Here is a 14,711-nt window from a genome sequence, read left to right on the forward strand (position 1 = left end):
GTATACTCATGTGAAACCCATAGCTCCAATGGATAAATCTCATCTTATTTACAATTCCTAATTCATGGTCAGTCTGTACTAATAAAAGGGCTTGGTCTACCAAGTTCCTCACATTCTCCGCCCACTCCATCTACCCCCACCACCATGAGGGGAACTAACACAAAGCACTTGGTGAAGGGATGGATTCCGTGGAAGGAAGGGGCTGGTTTTCTGGCTGTGGCAGTTTGGGGTCTTACATGGACCTCTGGGATGGTTGCTTGGGAATGTAGATTCTCTCAAGATACACTAGAGTGTAAATTCTTTTTCCCTAAACCCCAGGAAAGTTAAGAGTAAATCTGCAAAAATTATACCTACCGCATAGTATCACTCTAGTTAGAATAGCTATTTTCCTCTAAGTTATCTCAGGCAAGTTTTGTCTCCATTTTACTGATTAAGGAACTGGTGGCTCAGACTGATACAGTAACTTGCCCTAAATTACACAGTAGGGGGCAGAGCTGGATAGGGAACTGTTTCCTGCATGGTAACACTTCATTAACAATATAATGTCATAAAACTATAAACAATGCTATTTCTTCCAAATTCTAATTGGTCACAGATCATTCGGAGTCTTTTTATCAAACTGTGATTCCTGCTCTGTAAAGATGTGCCTGTTGCCTCTCTGCAAGTTTACCCTGCTTTGTAGTCATGTTGGCTATTTTATCAGAATTCTCGTGGCTGGTTAAAATCTCCTGTGCTCTCCATGTTACTTTTTCTCTGGGAAACCACTGTGGGGCATTCGCATTTGTTGGCTTCCCCTTTTTGGAGCTGGCCTAGGTTACTCTGAGGTCCCAGGTGTGTCTCCCTGAATTATTCAGCAGCTGTCGACTCCTAGTGGTCTCGGCTCCACATCCCTTCTCAGGTGAGGCCTGGAGCATGGCCTGACACCAGTGATGGTGTTCTTTTGTCACAGGGTCTGACCTCGGGGCTAGGCGACTGAGGAGAAACCAAAACATCAGACATTCTTACATGGCCAAAGATGATTTTCTTGTACAGCCTATTTAATGATGACACCTAAACATCATCATCAGAGTGCCTCGTTTGGAACTGCGGTAAAAAATCTGTGGTAGCACAGATTTTTAAGCTGGGGAAGACTAAGAACATGCTCCAGACTCATTCTCAGTCCAAAGCTCTGGAATAATGTTTAAAAATTATTTTATTTGAAAGGAAGAGAGACTTAAATAGAGATCTTCCACCTGCTGGTTCACGTTCCCAAATGATCACAGCAGGCCGGCCTAGGCCAGGCTGAAGCCAGGGGCCTGAAACTAGTATGGAATTAGTCTCCCATGTGGTTGGGAGGGAACCAAGTACTTGGACCATCATATTCTATCTCCAATAATGCATGTTGGAAGGAAGTTGGATTGGAAGCAGAACTGGGAATCAAACGCAGGATGCAAGAGTCCCAAAGGGGTGCTAACCACTGAGTCAAATACCTGTCCCAAACTAGGGATTTTTAGAATCCACAACCGAACCATAAAATTACTTGGGCCAGACATCCTGGAAACATAAACATAAACTGATAGAGTCAATGTAATGAAGCAGGTGAAAATGCACCCATAAGAAAAGAGCATGCCTAGAAGAGCAGTGCCAAAATTCAAACAGGCTCCACGTCTGGAACTATTAGATTACAGGAATAGCAGGAAACTAGAGGCAACTAGCAGGTTGGAGAACTGGCCTCAGGGATTCCTGTACACTGTCCTTCCTTTGTTAAGCAGTGTTTGTAATGAAGTAGTTTTCCCCTCCAAGCATCTGCCCCCCCCCAAAAAGCTCTGGGTGTAGGGGACTAGCACTGGAAACACAGGACACACCCAAGCCGAACAGCCTAACTACAGAGATGTTCTGACAAATGATCTAGCCCACTCCTTGCACAGACTTTCTTAGAATGGACAGGGGTCCTGCCTGCTGAAGAACAATCTACTTCTTGTCCTCCTTTCCTAAAAAGTAAGAAAACAGAGACAGCAACCAGGCAAATAGCGAATTGTGACCACCAAAGGTGAGCAGACAGTTAAGAAGAATTGAATGTTTGATGAACACTGACCCCGTGAAAGGAAGTCTCAAACAGAAAAATTCAGTAAATCAGAACAGGATGCAAGAATGTGCTGAATGACTGGTGTCAGAAATACCAATAGGTACTGCATCTATAAAAATGCTAGCACACAGTAGATATCAATATTTTTATTTTTAAAATTAAACCTGGAATGAATGGGCTGAAAAGCCAAACAGACACTAGCTGATGAGCTGGGAAGAGCCAGTCAAGGGGTAAACTTCAGCATGGGACAAGGAGAAAATAGAGGGGACCCATTCTTTGATTCCACGACGATAGATTTGGACAACAGAAACCAAGAATTGTGGAAAAGATGGTGAGCAATGAGGTATCAGTTAAAGTAATTGAATATTTGTGAAATTTTGCAAGGCTTAGAAACTGGTTTTGAATTTGCCAGCCCTACTAGAAGAGTTTGCTCTGTTTTCTCAGCACTTTGTCTGGTTAACTTATAGTGCAGAATGCAAGTACATGAACAAATCAAAAACCTGGGATGAGCAAATAAAGAACAGCACTTTTCCTGTGTCTTCCCCTAACCTCTACAACACTATTCCAGGTCCAACATTGATAGTAACCCTTCCCAACAGGAATCCAGCTGCTTGAGTTTCATTATCCCAAGCTGTTTTGCTCCGTTCTACCTCCTGGCAATTTCCAGGCCCTCTGATCTATTTACCAACAAAGTTTCAACCACTTTTCAAGTCCACCTTTTACCTGCACCCTCCTAGACCACATCTTAAAGCTCCCATTTCTTCATACACATCAGTAATATTGCATTTATTTGTTTCTCTTCTTAAAAATGAAGGCTGCCCTGAGGCTGACAGCATGCCAAACATTTCCTTTGTGTCCTCCCTTGAACTCATTTTGGACACTTGTTAAAATGGAAATATTCCTCAGAGGGAGAGCAAGTTAAACAATTCACCTCTGGATACTAAACACGATGGTGAGAAAGTTCCCTTTATTGGGAAACAAAAGTCATTGGATAGAAAATGTGAGGAAATGACTCAGAAAAGGAGTGTGCATTGGCAGCGGCCCTGGAGCCATAAGTCAATTATTAATTCTGTTCAGGCTATCTCAATGTCCCTCACAGGACCCCAAAGATACAGTAAAAAGAGGGTCACGAGTCACAGAACTCTAGAACCAAGGGATTTTAGAGATGACCACACTCCCCAGGCTGTTGTGGGAACCTGAGAGACACCTGGTGATCCACCCAACAATACAAAGCCTTTCAGCAAGCCCCCAAGGGCATGACTCCATCCCAGGGGCTTCAGCACTCTGTCTATTCCCAGGATGAACCATCATTACAAGTGTGCTTGAGGGAGATGGATGACTAACAGTAATTTGCTCTGACTTCTCATTCTGTGCTGGGCCCTCTGACAAGGCTGGAATCTCGTTTCCTCCTGATACTAATCAAGTCAAGAAACAATTGTTTCTGCCATTTTTTCTGGTGAAGAAATTGAGGCAGAGCCATAGCAGTGGATGCAGGGAGAGAAGTGGCACCTGAACCCAAGAAAGCAAATGACACAGGGAATCTTGAGGGAGCAGCCTTTAGTTTTCCATCAGTTCTTATTCTCTTAATCTACAATGCCCTTCTCCCAACTTGATCCCTCATAAAACAGTGTTCTTTCTTTAAGGCAATGTACATCAAGCCACAGTCTGTTTCATACTTTTGGTTGAGCCCTTTTGCAATCTGACTTACAGTCATACGGGTGGCTCTGTCTTACTCAGAGCTTACAACAATAGTAGGACATTACAGATTAACTTTTTTGAGTGAAAACAATAGCCTGCCATGTGTGTAGGCAATTGATTACATGACATCCTACATGGCAGAAGCCTGGACATCCTGTGAAAGGTTGGTGTAGACTACAGAGTTAAGTGTAGTCCTGCCCAACTGTCACCCAGAAGGAAGCCACAGCTGGGATTTCATGCTTCCTCCCATGCCTCTAATATTTTTTTTCACTCATTCTGTGGACTGAAGAATCTACCGACCCGATGCAATAGTGTAGCGGTTTAAGTCCTCACCTTGAATGCACCGGGATGCCATATGGGTGCTGGTTCCAATCCCGGCAGTTCTGCTTCCCATCCAGCTCCCTGCTTGTGACCTGGGAACGCAGCAGAGGACGGCCCAAGGATTTGGGACCCTGCACCTGTGTGGGAGACCTGGAGGAAGCTCCTGGCTCCTGGATTTGGATTGGCTCAGCTCCAGCCATTGCGGCCATTTGGATAGTGAACTATCGGGTGGAAGATCTTCCTCTCTGTCTCTCCTCCTCTCTGTATATCTGCCTTTCCAATAAAAATAAACAATCTTAAAAAAAAAAAAAGACTCTACCACCTTATCATCAGACCTGCATTTATAGATTTGCAGATTTTTCCAGTTAACAAGGAAATAAGAGAAACTGTATTCACTTAGGACCTGCAGACAATAGTGTGCTGATCAGTGATGATGGTTTTCACCTGAAAAGAGCCTTTGGGGGACACTGGGCAGCTGAGAAAGGAGGTGGCGAAAGGAACTGAACCCAGTACTTGTGCAGTAGAGGCCTGTGAGAAGGCTTTAGAAGCCCAAGGATCCAACACTGGGTTTGGCGTGTTGCATGAGCATGTTAGTGCATTTCCCCTGAATGAGGTTCCACATTTTTGTTAAATTCTTAGATTGAGTCTGGGCTCTAAAGCGAATGAGAAGAGCTACAGAAAGAGACCAAAGCTGACCAACTGCTCCTTGCTTCTGTGACCTGCCCAGGTTATGTCTGGGCACCTGGGTTTATAGGTATCCCTGGCTAGCCTGAAAAGGGGTGTAAAAGAAAAAATCAGAAAGACGTAGTGGGGGAGCAAAGGCTCTGGGGAAGGGTTAGAAGGGAAGGGCATGTTAGGCCTCAGATCCAGGGCTAAAAGGGGTCATGTGGCCAAACCCCTTGTTCTCTAGATAAGGAAATGGAGGTCTGGAGGTTAGGTAACCCCAACACTTTGGGGTCAGCCAGTGGCTTCCTTGCCAGAGAGTGGCCATGCTCTAGGACATCTCTCTGGCCTCACAGTTTGTTCATTAAACACCAGATAAGCTCACAAAGAAAGGCCAGTAGGGCTGCTGTTATCGCAACTGTTTGGGTGGTGGCTGTGGGCCACTGCACTGCTGGGACTTGGCATTTGAAATCACCAGATAGGCTAAAGAAAACATTCCTCCCAGGATGTGTGAATGTATCACTCTTTGATGACTCTAAGGTTAAAAGAGCTTATGATGCTAACCATTCATTACTCATTTTGCTGACACTGAGCATCTGCTTAGTAAAAAGGCTCTCACAGTGGAACTCCACAGGGACCAGGGTGAAGTATGAGACATGATCCCTTGACTCCAGAGGCAACTGGCTCTGCGAGAGGAGTAGGGGGTGTGTTTCTGTCCTTATAATAGCTATATCCCATCCAGGTAGTGCAGCAGAAGCAAGGTCACTTGGACCTCATAGCAGTTTAAATCTTAGAGACCAAGCCTCAGGTGTGGCCTTGGGTGTTTCCTCGGAAAGCAGGTCATTAGTATCTGGTGGTGGCCGGACTGCCCTGACGATTTGGTGTCCACTTGGGAACCTTCCAGATCGCCCCTACAATCATAGAATCACATAACTCCCTGTGGTGACAAGAGACCTGAAAGCCTGATGGATGATCATCTGCGTGGCCTCTAGGGTTTCGTTTTTTCCCCTTGCCTCAGGGTTCTGAGGTAGAAGCCACCTCCTCATTCAGGGATGGTCACTTACAGAGCTGAGGCTTGAACTTAGGTCTTCTGGCCCCTCAGCTCTGCTCTTGGGATGCTGTTTCTGCTGCTCGTGTCCTCTTCAGGTTAAAAGATAAGATTTGATGGAAACAATTATACTACCTTCTCCCTTCTGGGGCTGGGGAACACATTAAGTCTTGTGAAACTGAATTGAAAAGTGATCGAAAACACCTTGGAGAAATGAGCCATGTTGCTATACCTATCCCTGCCCTGCCCCTTTCTCAACCTGTCACACAGGCTTGGAAAGCTAGTGAGGAAAAGTGTGGTGTGGGTACAATAGGATCCACAGGCCCAGGGGAGCCTACAGTCCCAAACTACTTCCCCATGCCTTGTCTCATGGCTTGATATACCTTTGATGCTCAAGATACAAATGGCTTTTAAGGCAGTTGCTGTTGGCTGTGTTTCTAATCAAACTCCTGGGAGACAGCATCAGATACTGCCAATCAGGAAATAATGGATTATGTATCTGAAGGCTAAGAGGCACCACATGAAGAGAAAAGATGAAAACATAGGTAAAAGGACATCAGGGATAACTTGCCTAAGTCCCACACCTTCTGGTGGTTAGCCAGTAAGCTATCATGAAAAAAACGAGTGTGTTTATGAACGAGCATTGTACACCCACTGTCCTGAGTATTGTGCTGCAAGTCAGGGGATCTCAAGCATGAGTAGAAACCCCTGGGCCTGCCTGACAGCTACCTAAGAGTTTTGGGTCTGTATATATGTTTGAAACATTCAGCATGTCTCAGCACTGTCAAGAGTCTTCTCCATGTTGTGGAAACCCTTGAGCTTGAAGCCGCCCGGCGACACCTGCTGGGCTTTTCACTCACTCCAACCCTTAGGATTCGTCAGAAACTGCAACACAAAAGACATGTTGGGCAAGACACTTACCTGAAGGTATCCAATGTTTATCCACTTTTCCTTCTTGGTTCCTTTAGTCTTATCTCCTATACCACAGCAAGGATTCACAGGGACTCAGTTGGAAGAACAACTAGAACCTCTGGTATTATGACCCTAGTATCAGGGTATGAGAAGCACACTGGAGAACATGCATACAGGTAAATCTCCACTTTCAAGTTATCATTAACAAGTGGCCTTCCTTCCTTACAGCTGGTTCATTTTTTAAAGGGAGAGAACTATATCAGCAGATCTTGTGGTATTTCTTTTCAGTTCTGATACGCTCTGATTCCTTGACATAGAAGTTCATGTATAGCTTTACCTCTTATTCCTGAAAACTCTAATTCTCACAGATGTCCCAGCTTATAGAATTTTCAGGGTTTTTTTTGCCTTACTGTTGCCACGCTTACTTAATGTAGGACTTTGCTCAGGAGTCTTTGATGAATATTTGTTTAACTAAAGGCTCAAAGACTTTATTTATATAGTGCCTTGGCAGTCAAAGGCAAAAGGACCAATGTTCCATGTCAAAGAGAAAAGGAAGAAGGGTATTCAAACCAGGTAAGAACAGGCCGAATGAAGGAGAAACAGATCTCTCTGGGAGCTGGTGGGCTTACCAGAATGAGCAAGGTAGGGCAAGGAGCAAGAGCAACATGGCAGGTAAGGTGTTTGTGGGTCATTGAGGAGTCAAGACTTTGAAGAGGTCCAAGAAACAGGATTGCATGAGGATGCGTTTGGATACTTTCCAAGCAACTGCATGGAAACAGGAGCTGAGCGTTAAGAGCAGTGTGCAGGGCAGAGTGAAAGGAAGGTTGGAAAGAGCCTCAGAAGATTGTGATGGGGAGTACATTGTGATCACAGGTGAAAACCGTGCAGACACAGACAATGGGCTTGTCGTTAGCATGTACGAAGGCCTGGACGTTGTTTCAGAAGTGAGATCCAGAGATGGGTGTTGTGGCACATTAGATTAAGCTATCACTAGGGATGCTGGTTTAAACCTGTTACTTTGTTTTCAATTCAGCTTGATGTTACATTACCTGGGAAGGTAGTGGATCATGGACTAGGTATTTGGGTCCCTATCACTTATGTGGGAGACTTGGATGGAATTCCTGTTTCCAAGCCTTGGTCTGGTCTAGCTCTGGCCATTAAGGGCATTTGGGAAGTGAATCAGCAGATGGAAGTTAAGATCTGGGTCTGTCTGTCTCTTGCTCAGTCTGCCTTTGAAATAAATGTCTTTTAAAGATGGGGTTTGTAAAGAAGAGACACATAATTCACATTCTTGGGGAATTTACTTTTTAGAAGAAAAGGAAAAAGATCTGTAATGCCTTAATGTCCTATTATGTTCTATAAGGAATTTATGGAAACTTGCAGATATATACTTAACTCAGAAAAGTGAACACCAATGATCTCATCTATTGTCCTTAACAGCACTCCTCCTTTAAATAAAATGTTGAGCTCCACATCACCGATCTTACAAAGTCAGGTTTGGATCTGAAAGCAAAGCATGACTAAACAAAAACTATTGCAAAAATACACAGATAGGGCCCAGCGGCGTGGCCTAGCGGCTTAAGTCCTCGCCTTGCACGCTCTGGGATCCCATATGGGTGCCGGTTCTAATCCCGGCAGCTCCACTTCCCATCCAGCTCCCTGTTTGTGGCCTGGGAAAGCAGTCGAGGATGGCCCAGTGCTTTGGGACACTGCACCCGCGTGGGAGACCCGGAAGAGGTTCCAGGTTCCCGGCATTGGATCGGCATAGCACCGGCCGTTGCGGCTCACTTGGGGAGTAAATCATTGGACAGAAGATCTTCCTCTCTGCCTCTCCTCCTCATACGACTTTGTAATAAAAATAAATAAATCTTTTTTTAAAAAATACACAGATAACTAGGTCCCAAGGTGAAGTTCCTTGCAGATCAGGAAGTTTGATTCAGATACTGAGTAGAGGTTGCACATTGGCTGGAGTTTAGACTAGGCCCATGGTGAGATGCTTTGTTTGACATCTATACATAATACTTTTAAGAGGAAGTGTCTTTAATGGGCCATGCTCTGTCCACCTCCTTCCACACAGATGTCACCTGTGCAGCCCTTTAAAGCACAGGAGCTTAGGACTTCCAAGAGAGGGTTGAGGATCCACCAGGAAGCTCCATAGAGTTTTCACAACAGAAGTTTGTGAAAAACGACTATCAGATTACATGCAAAATGAAGGTATAGTGTTGAACTTACAAAAAAAAAACCCTATTGTGGTGAATAAACAGTAATGCATGTATTGCACTACACTGTTCTTTGGTGGAACATTCTAGCAGAGAGTAAGACAAGTGCGGCAAATAACAGACCTTGTCCACTGTCTTCAAGGAACCAATGATACTGTATTCACATTGTTTGCCCTTCTTGTACAACAACTGTTGTAATATTTAAAAAACAAATAGCTAAGGCAGGCATGTGGCATGGTGGGTTAAGCTTCCATGGGGATGGCTACATCCCATATTAGAGTGCCAATTTTGAGTTCCGGCTATTCCTCTTCCTTTACAGCTTTCTGCTAATGTGCCCAGGGAAGCAATAGGCCCAAGTACCTGAGTCCCTACCACCCACGTGGGAGACTGAGATGGAGTACTGGACTCCTGGTTTCAGCCTGGCCCAATTCTGGCTATTGAGGGCATTTGGGGAGTGAATCAGCAGATAAAAAGATATTTGTCTCTTCCTCTCTGTTTCTCTCTGCCTTTTGAATAAAATCTTTTAAAAGAAATAGTCTTTTTTGGAGGTTCATGCTTTTTGGATTCAGACTTCCACCTTTATCTGTCTTCTAATTTTAACATCCCAGTCATGCTTCCTTGTCCATCAAAGATGTACTTAGCCACCATCTATGTCTTCTGCTATCCTTTGAGACATGCCTCTCTTGCCTTTTTTGTAAAGTCATCTTTTCTACACAGGCTTATCCCATTTTACTTTGTCATTAGATTAGGGCAGCCCTCAAGACACCCTCTCAGGCTATCCAATCTCCCTGAGTAATGTTTTCCATAAGTCAAAGATGGTCAGCCCAGATCTCCCTGATGAATTACTGGCTTTCAGCCGAGTAGCCCATGAAGCACAAACTCTTGGATGTTCAACACTTCTTTAAAATCAAGGTTTCAAAAACCTCAGTGAGCCTCCCATACCTCAAAATCCTATTCTAGTTCAGAGAATGACACCAATTCCCCTCCAGCTGAAAAGTATAGACACTTAGGAATCACATTTAACACTTTCTCTCTCTATATATATTATTGGGTTTAAACTATGATCTGATTGTGTCAACTGAAGCTCCCGCTGTGTCTAGACCTGTCCAGATTCATATCCACCAACTGGGCCCAAGGTAGTCCTATCACTATCCTAAAAAACTATTTAGATTCAGCACTTATCTCAGTCTAACACTGGGCCCATATACTTAGTGCCGCAGGGTGTGGTTTTCAAAATGGGTTGCTTTGACTCCCAACTTCAGCGACTTCTCATGTCTCTTAGGACAAATGCTAATATCTAACTGCATTCTACAAGGCTTCATACAGATGTCCGCTTGCACTGTCTACAGCCCCAAGTTGCCACAAACACCACCATGCTTCGGAGTCCCCAGTCACCGGTCTTTCCTCCCTTCACTGTGGGTCTTTCTGCTTATTAACATCATACTAACCCCTATCCCCACCCCACTTCCCCCACTCTGCAGTGCCATTTGGCAGCTCCCCACCCCACTTATCCTGAGAATGCTTGAGTTGCAGGCCTTCCTGCCTAGATGTTTTCCCTTGCTCAGGAAACAAACTGGTGTCTACATTCCTCTCCAAGACCCTGCCAATGCCTGAGAACCCAGATCACACCAGTCTTTAGTGCAGTGTTGATCACAATCCTAAGTGACATAATCCCAAACAACAAACATGACAATCTAGCAGACCAAAATCCTGAAAACTCCTCAGTATCATATTCTCAAAGTTTAAGATCTCATATATTGAAATCCAGAGTTGTGAAATCCCCAAAACTGCAATTCCAATAGAAACATACAGGGCTCCTAGGAAAAGCAAAAGATCCAATTCTGAGGAAGAGCTTGGCCATATGATAAACCAACAATGAGAACTCTGGTTTAAAAGCATAACATTAGCCTGCTTTGGTATCAGGTCCAGCTGAAGCGATTCCAAGAGCTTTTCACAAATATAAGCTACATTTTGCCTGAAGGTTATTCATTGTTTTGAAAATAATTATGTGCATGGAAGGGAAGCAGGTACATAACGGTATTCCATCCAATGATGCTCTTCCTTCCCCAGAGTCATTCCCACCAAGTCTGTGCTCTGCATAAGTGCACAAAGGATGGATTCCTCTGCACTCAAAACAACACTAAAGCACAGCACAGAAGATGGAAAAAAATCTATCAGGAATGCTTATGTAGGTGCATACTGAATAACAGAGTTTCAAAAACAGCAGCTACACAAAGAAAATAAATGTGAGCCTATTTTCTGAGATAATATGACCTACCAAAAAAAAAATCTGTCAAATGTAAGATTTCAAAGCATAGCTAAATATTGTGAATTTCAGACAGCTCTTAAAAACTATTTTCATGAAACTGATCATAACTATCTCTGTATTATACTTTCTTCTATGATGAATTTTCCCCTTAAAATTATTTTTGTTTTTTTAATGCTATGCTTGGTTTCCCCCACTATTCTAAACTTATTTTTCACAACTTGATATGCTATGCATGTCATGTCTGCATCATTTCCAATATTGAGAGAGATGCAATGAAGACTTACAGAGCTTTAACTCGCTTTATGCTTTTTTTCTTGCAAATTTGACTCTGTGAAAGCATATAATCACAACATGAACATTGTAAGTATTGAACATGCTTGTAAAAACATGGAAACTTCCTCAATAAATGAAGAGATGTTCTTTTTGCATATCTGTGTTTGTGAAAGATAAAATTTCTCAAGATATCTGCCATTTGGGTAATGCATACAGACTGGTAACCCACAGCAGTTTTTGATTGATCTTGGCAAAAATTTTGGATTGTATATCACAATATTTCAGATGACCACAGTTAAAAAAGCAAGCTGCACACAGTTATCAACTACTGTGATAAGCATTTATACATACTTCTCTGATCTATGTATGAACATGGTTTCTCTGCTCATAGCTGTTACCCTCTTGTGATGAATGTTTGTGAACCTGGGTGTTTATTCTGCAAAAAATGCATATGTTATCACTGCGTATTTAATCATGTAAATTGATCTAGAAGTATTTGTTGCATTTTTATATTTTTCGAGTCTAAAAATGTTAATGTCTTTTGAAGAATTTAAAATTGTTTTCTAGAATTATATTTTGATCTTTTGGGGTTTTGACATTTGAGATTATGATGTTCAAGACTGCATTTTTCTGGATTATGGCTCCATAATCTTCCTAGAGGCAGCTTTAGGAGTCACCCCCATGGGGATCTAAAGCAACAGGTGCAGCAAGGGGAATCAAAGTGGCTTCAGCCTACCCCAGCTTTCACTATTGGAGGTATCTAAGCAGAGAACTTGCAGATGGAAATCCTCTCTGCCTCTCTGTCTTTCAAATTAAAAATAGATAGCTGGGGGCCTACAGTGGGCATAAAATCTGCCATCTATAATGCTAGCATCCCATATGGGCACTGGTTTGTATTCCAAATGCTAAACTTTGCATCTAGCTCTTTGCTGGATATGCTTTCTGCATGTATGACAAAAACCAATTTAATAATGGGCAACAGAATGGTCTAATTAAACAGCATTGGCCTGGAAGACAGTTCAATCTCAGCTCTGCTGTATACAATAAAAACTTTGTTGTACATAATAAAAAGTCTCAGCTCTGTTGTACACAATAAAAACTCCCTATCTTTGTTTTCTGATCTACAAAATGGGGACAGTTGTACTTAGATCATAAAGCTGTTGTGAGGATGACTAGTTTTAATATTTATAAAGTACTTAGAACAATGTCTGATATATAGCAAATACTTTGTATGTGTAAAAAAAGTTTTATCTTCTTGAATCTTCAAATGGTGCTCTTTCGTGTGTGTGTGTGTGTGTGTGTGTGTGTTGGTAGTGGCCAGGGCGATGATTTGTATTGCATGCTTTTGAGAAAGATGAGAAATCAGGCTATTTACCCCCATTAAACATACAGACATAAAAGGGCTGATGCCATGGCATTGCAGGCCTCCATCGATGGCTCCAGTATCCAGTGTGGGTACTGATTTGAGTCCCAGCGTCTCACGTCTAATCCCACTCTATGCTAATGGCCTGGGAAAGCAATAGAGGACAGCTCCTGCACCGATGTGGGACCTGGAAGAAGTTCATGGCTTGCAGCTTCGGATCAGCCTAACTCTGGCTGCTGTGGCCATTTGGGGAGTAAACCAGAGGAAATAAAATCTCTGTCTCTTCTCTATCTCTTTTCAAATAAACTTTGCTTATCAAACAAATAATCTTTAAATCTTTTAAAAACATTTAGATATAGAATCCCACTGTGCATGGTAATGCAGAACAGTAAAAATGACTATGCAAGCTGAAACTGCAAATCAATCTTAGAAGCAAAGAAAAAATTATGATTATGACTTCTAAAATTTTTGCCAAAACATTGAAACTTGAAGTTGCTTTCCATAAGTGTAGGCACAGGACAGTGAAATTTAAAATATTTTAATTTAAAATTCAAATTTAATAGTAAATCAATATATTCACACACAATTAAAGTAAAACATTAGAAATAGTGCAAATCTTTTTAAAAATTTTTTTATTTAATTGAAAAGTCAGATATACAGACGGGGAGAGATAGAAATATCTTCCTTCCATAAATTCACTCCCCAAGTGGCCACAACAGCCACAGCTGAGTTGATCCGAAGCCAGGAGTCAGGAGTTCCCTCTGAATCTCCCATGCGGGTGCAGGGTCCAAAAATTTTGGGTCGTCCTCAACTGCTTTCCCAGGCCACAAGCCAGGGAGCTGGATGGGAAATGGGGCAGCTGGGATTAGAACTGGCGCCCATATGGGACCTGGGTGCAGGCAAGGTGACAACTTTATTTGCTAGGCTACCACGTCGGGCCCAAATAGTACAAATCCTAAAGTGCTTTTGCTTTGTAAAAAAAAAAAAATGTTATGAACTGTTTACAAAGAAGTTGTTTTGGCTTCTCTTTGGATAATCTAGGACACTGAGGAAGCATCTTTATGCTTCAGGGAATTGTCATATTTCTTTATAAATTTGAATCCATTTTCAACACTTTCAATGTTGTAAAATATCTCTGAGTTCCTGTACTGTGATATTTTCTGCTGACATCACTGCTTTTGGACATCTTCATCCTTTTTGTGATAACAGCTTTCCTCATGTGTTTTTAACATTGGTTTCAATTTCTAGCAGCAAATAGAAACTGCAAGGATCCTAGCTGTCCAAACCTACTCAGAATGACATTAAATGCCACTCTGGAAATTAGAAACCTAACAGAAAAACTCAACTTGCTCAAAGTAGCTACTTATTAATAATGAAAACAGATTGTAACACACAGAACTCTGATGTTCAGTTTCAACTTATATACATACATGCCACCTCAAAAAGTTTGTAGAGACTGGAATTAAAAGACAAGTTTATTACTTCTCAAGTCTTTTGGCTAAGATCAAGTGTAAAACAGGTTTACTTCAGTACCAAAATTTTTGAAATCTATGCATTTTTTTTTCATAATAGAGAATCTTTTGAAGACCTATCATACAGTAAAACAAGACAAAACAAAACAAAAACAGTAAAATTGCCCAACATGGGTGTGGGCATTTTCAGTAGCCTGCAGTTAAGTGCTAATGATTATGTAAATAGTGAAATGGATCAACAAAATTATGAAGCAAAATTTCACAACATTTATTTGTGAAATTCTGTACTTGCCAGAAATTGGTATTTGTTTAGATGTTTAAGATCTCACATACAGTAGGCAGAAAACATCCCTTAAACATATAGTGAAAGTTATCATCTCATTCCCTTCAAAAGCACACGTTATAAAA

The 14,711-nt window shown here is 42.2% G+C and overlaps 1 long non-coding RNA gene across 2 annotated transcripts; it reads left to right on the forward strand.

Annotated features, from left to right (window-relative positions):
* Positions 1-1,824: 1,824 nt before the first annotated feature.
* Positions 1,825-9,453, forward strand: LOC131480455 (uncharacterized). 2 transcript variants are annotated; one of them, XR_009245541.1, is made up of 3 exons: positions 1,825-2,408; positions 6,764-6,883; positions 9,246-9,453. It is a non-coding gene; the product is annotated as an uncharacterized LOC131480455 (long non-coding RNA). The 2 variants fall into 2 exon arrangements; XR_009245542.1 differs by having other exon boundaries at positions 1,825-2,396.
* Positions 9,454-14,711: the final 5,258 nt, after the last annotated feature.

The sequence above is a fragment of the Ochotona princeps genome, chromosome 6 (genome assembly GCF_030435755.1).
Source record: "Ochotona princeps isolate mOchPri1 chromosome 6, mOchPri1.hap1, whole genome shotgun sequence".
Taxonomy (NCBI): Eukaryota; Metazoa; Chordata; class Mammalia; order Lagomorpha; family Ochotonidae; genus Ochotona; species Ochotona princeps.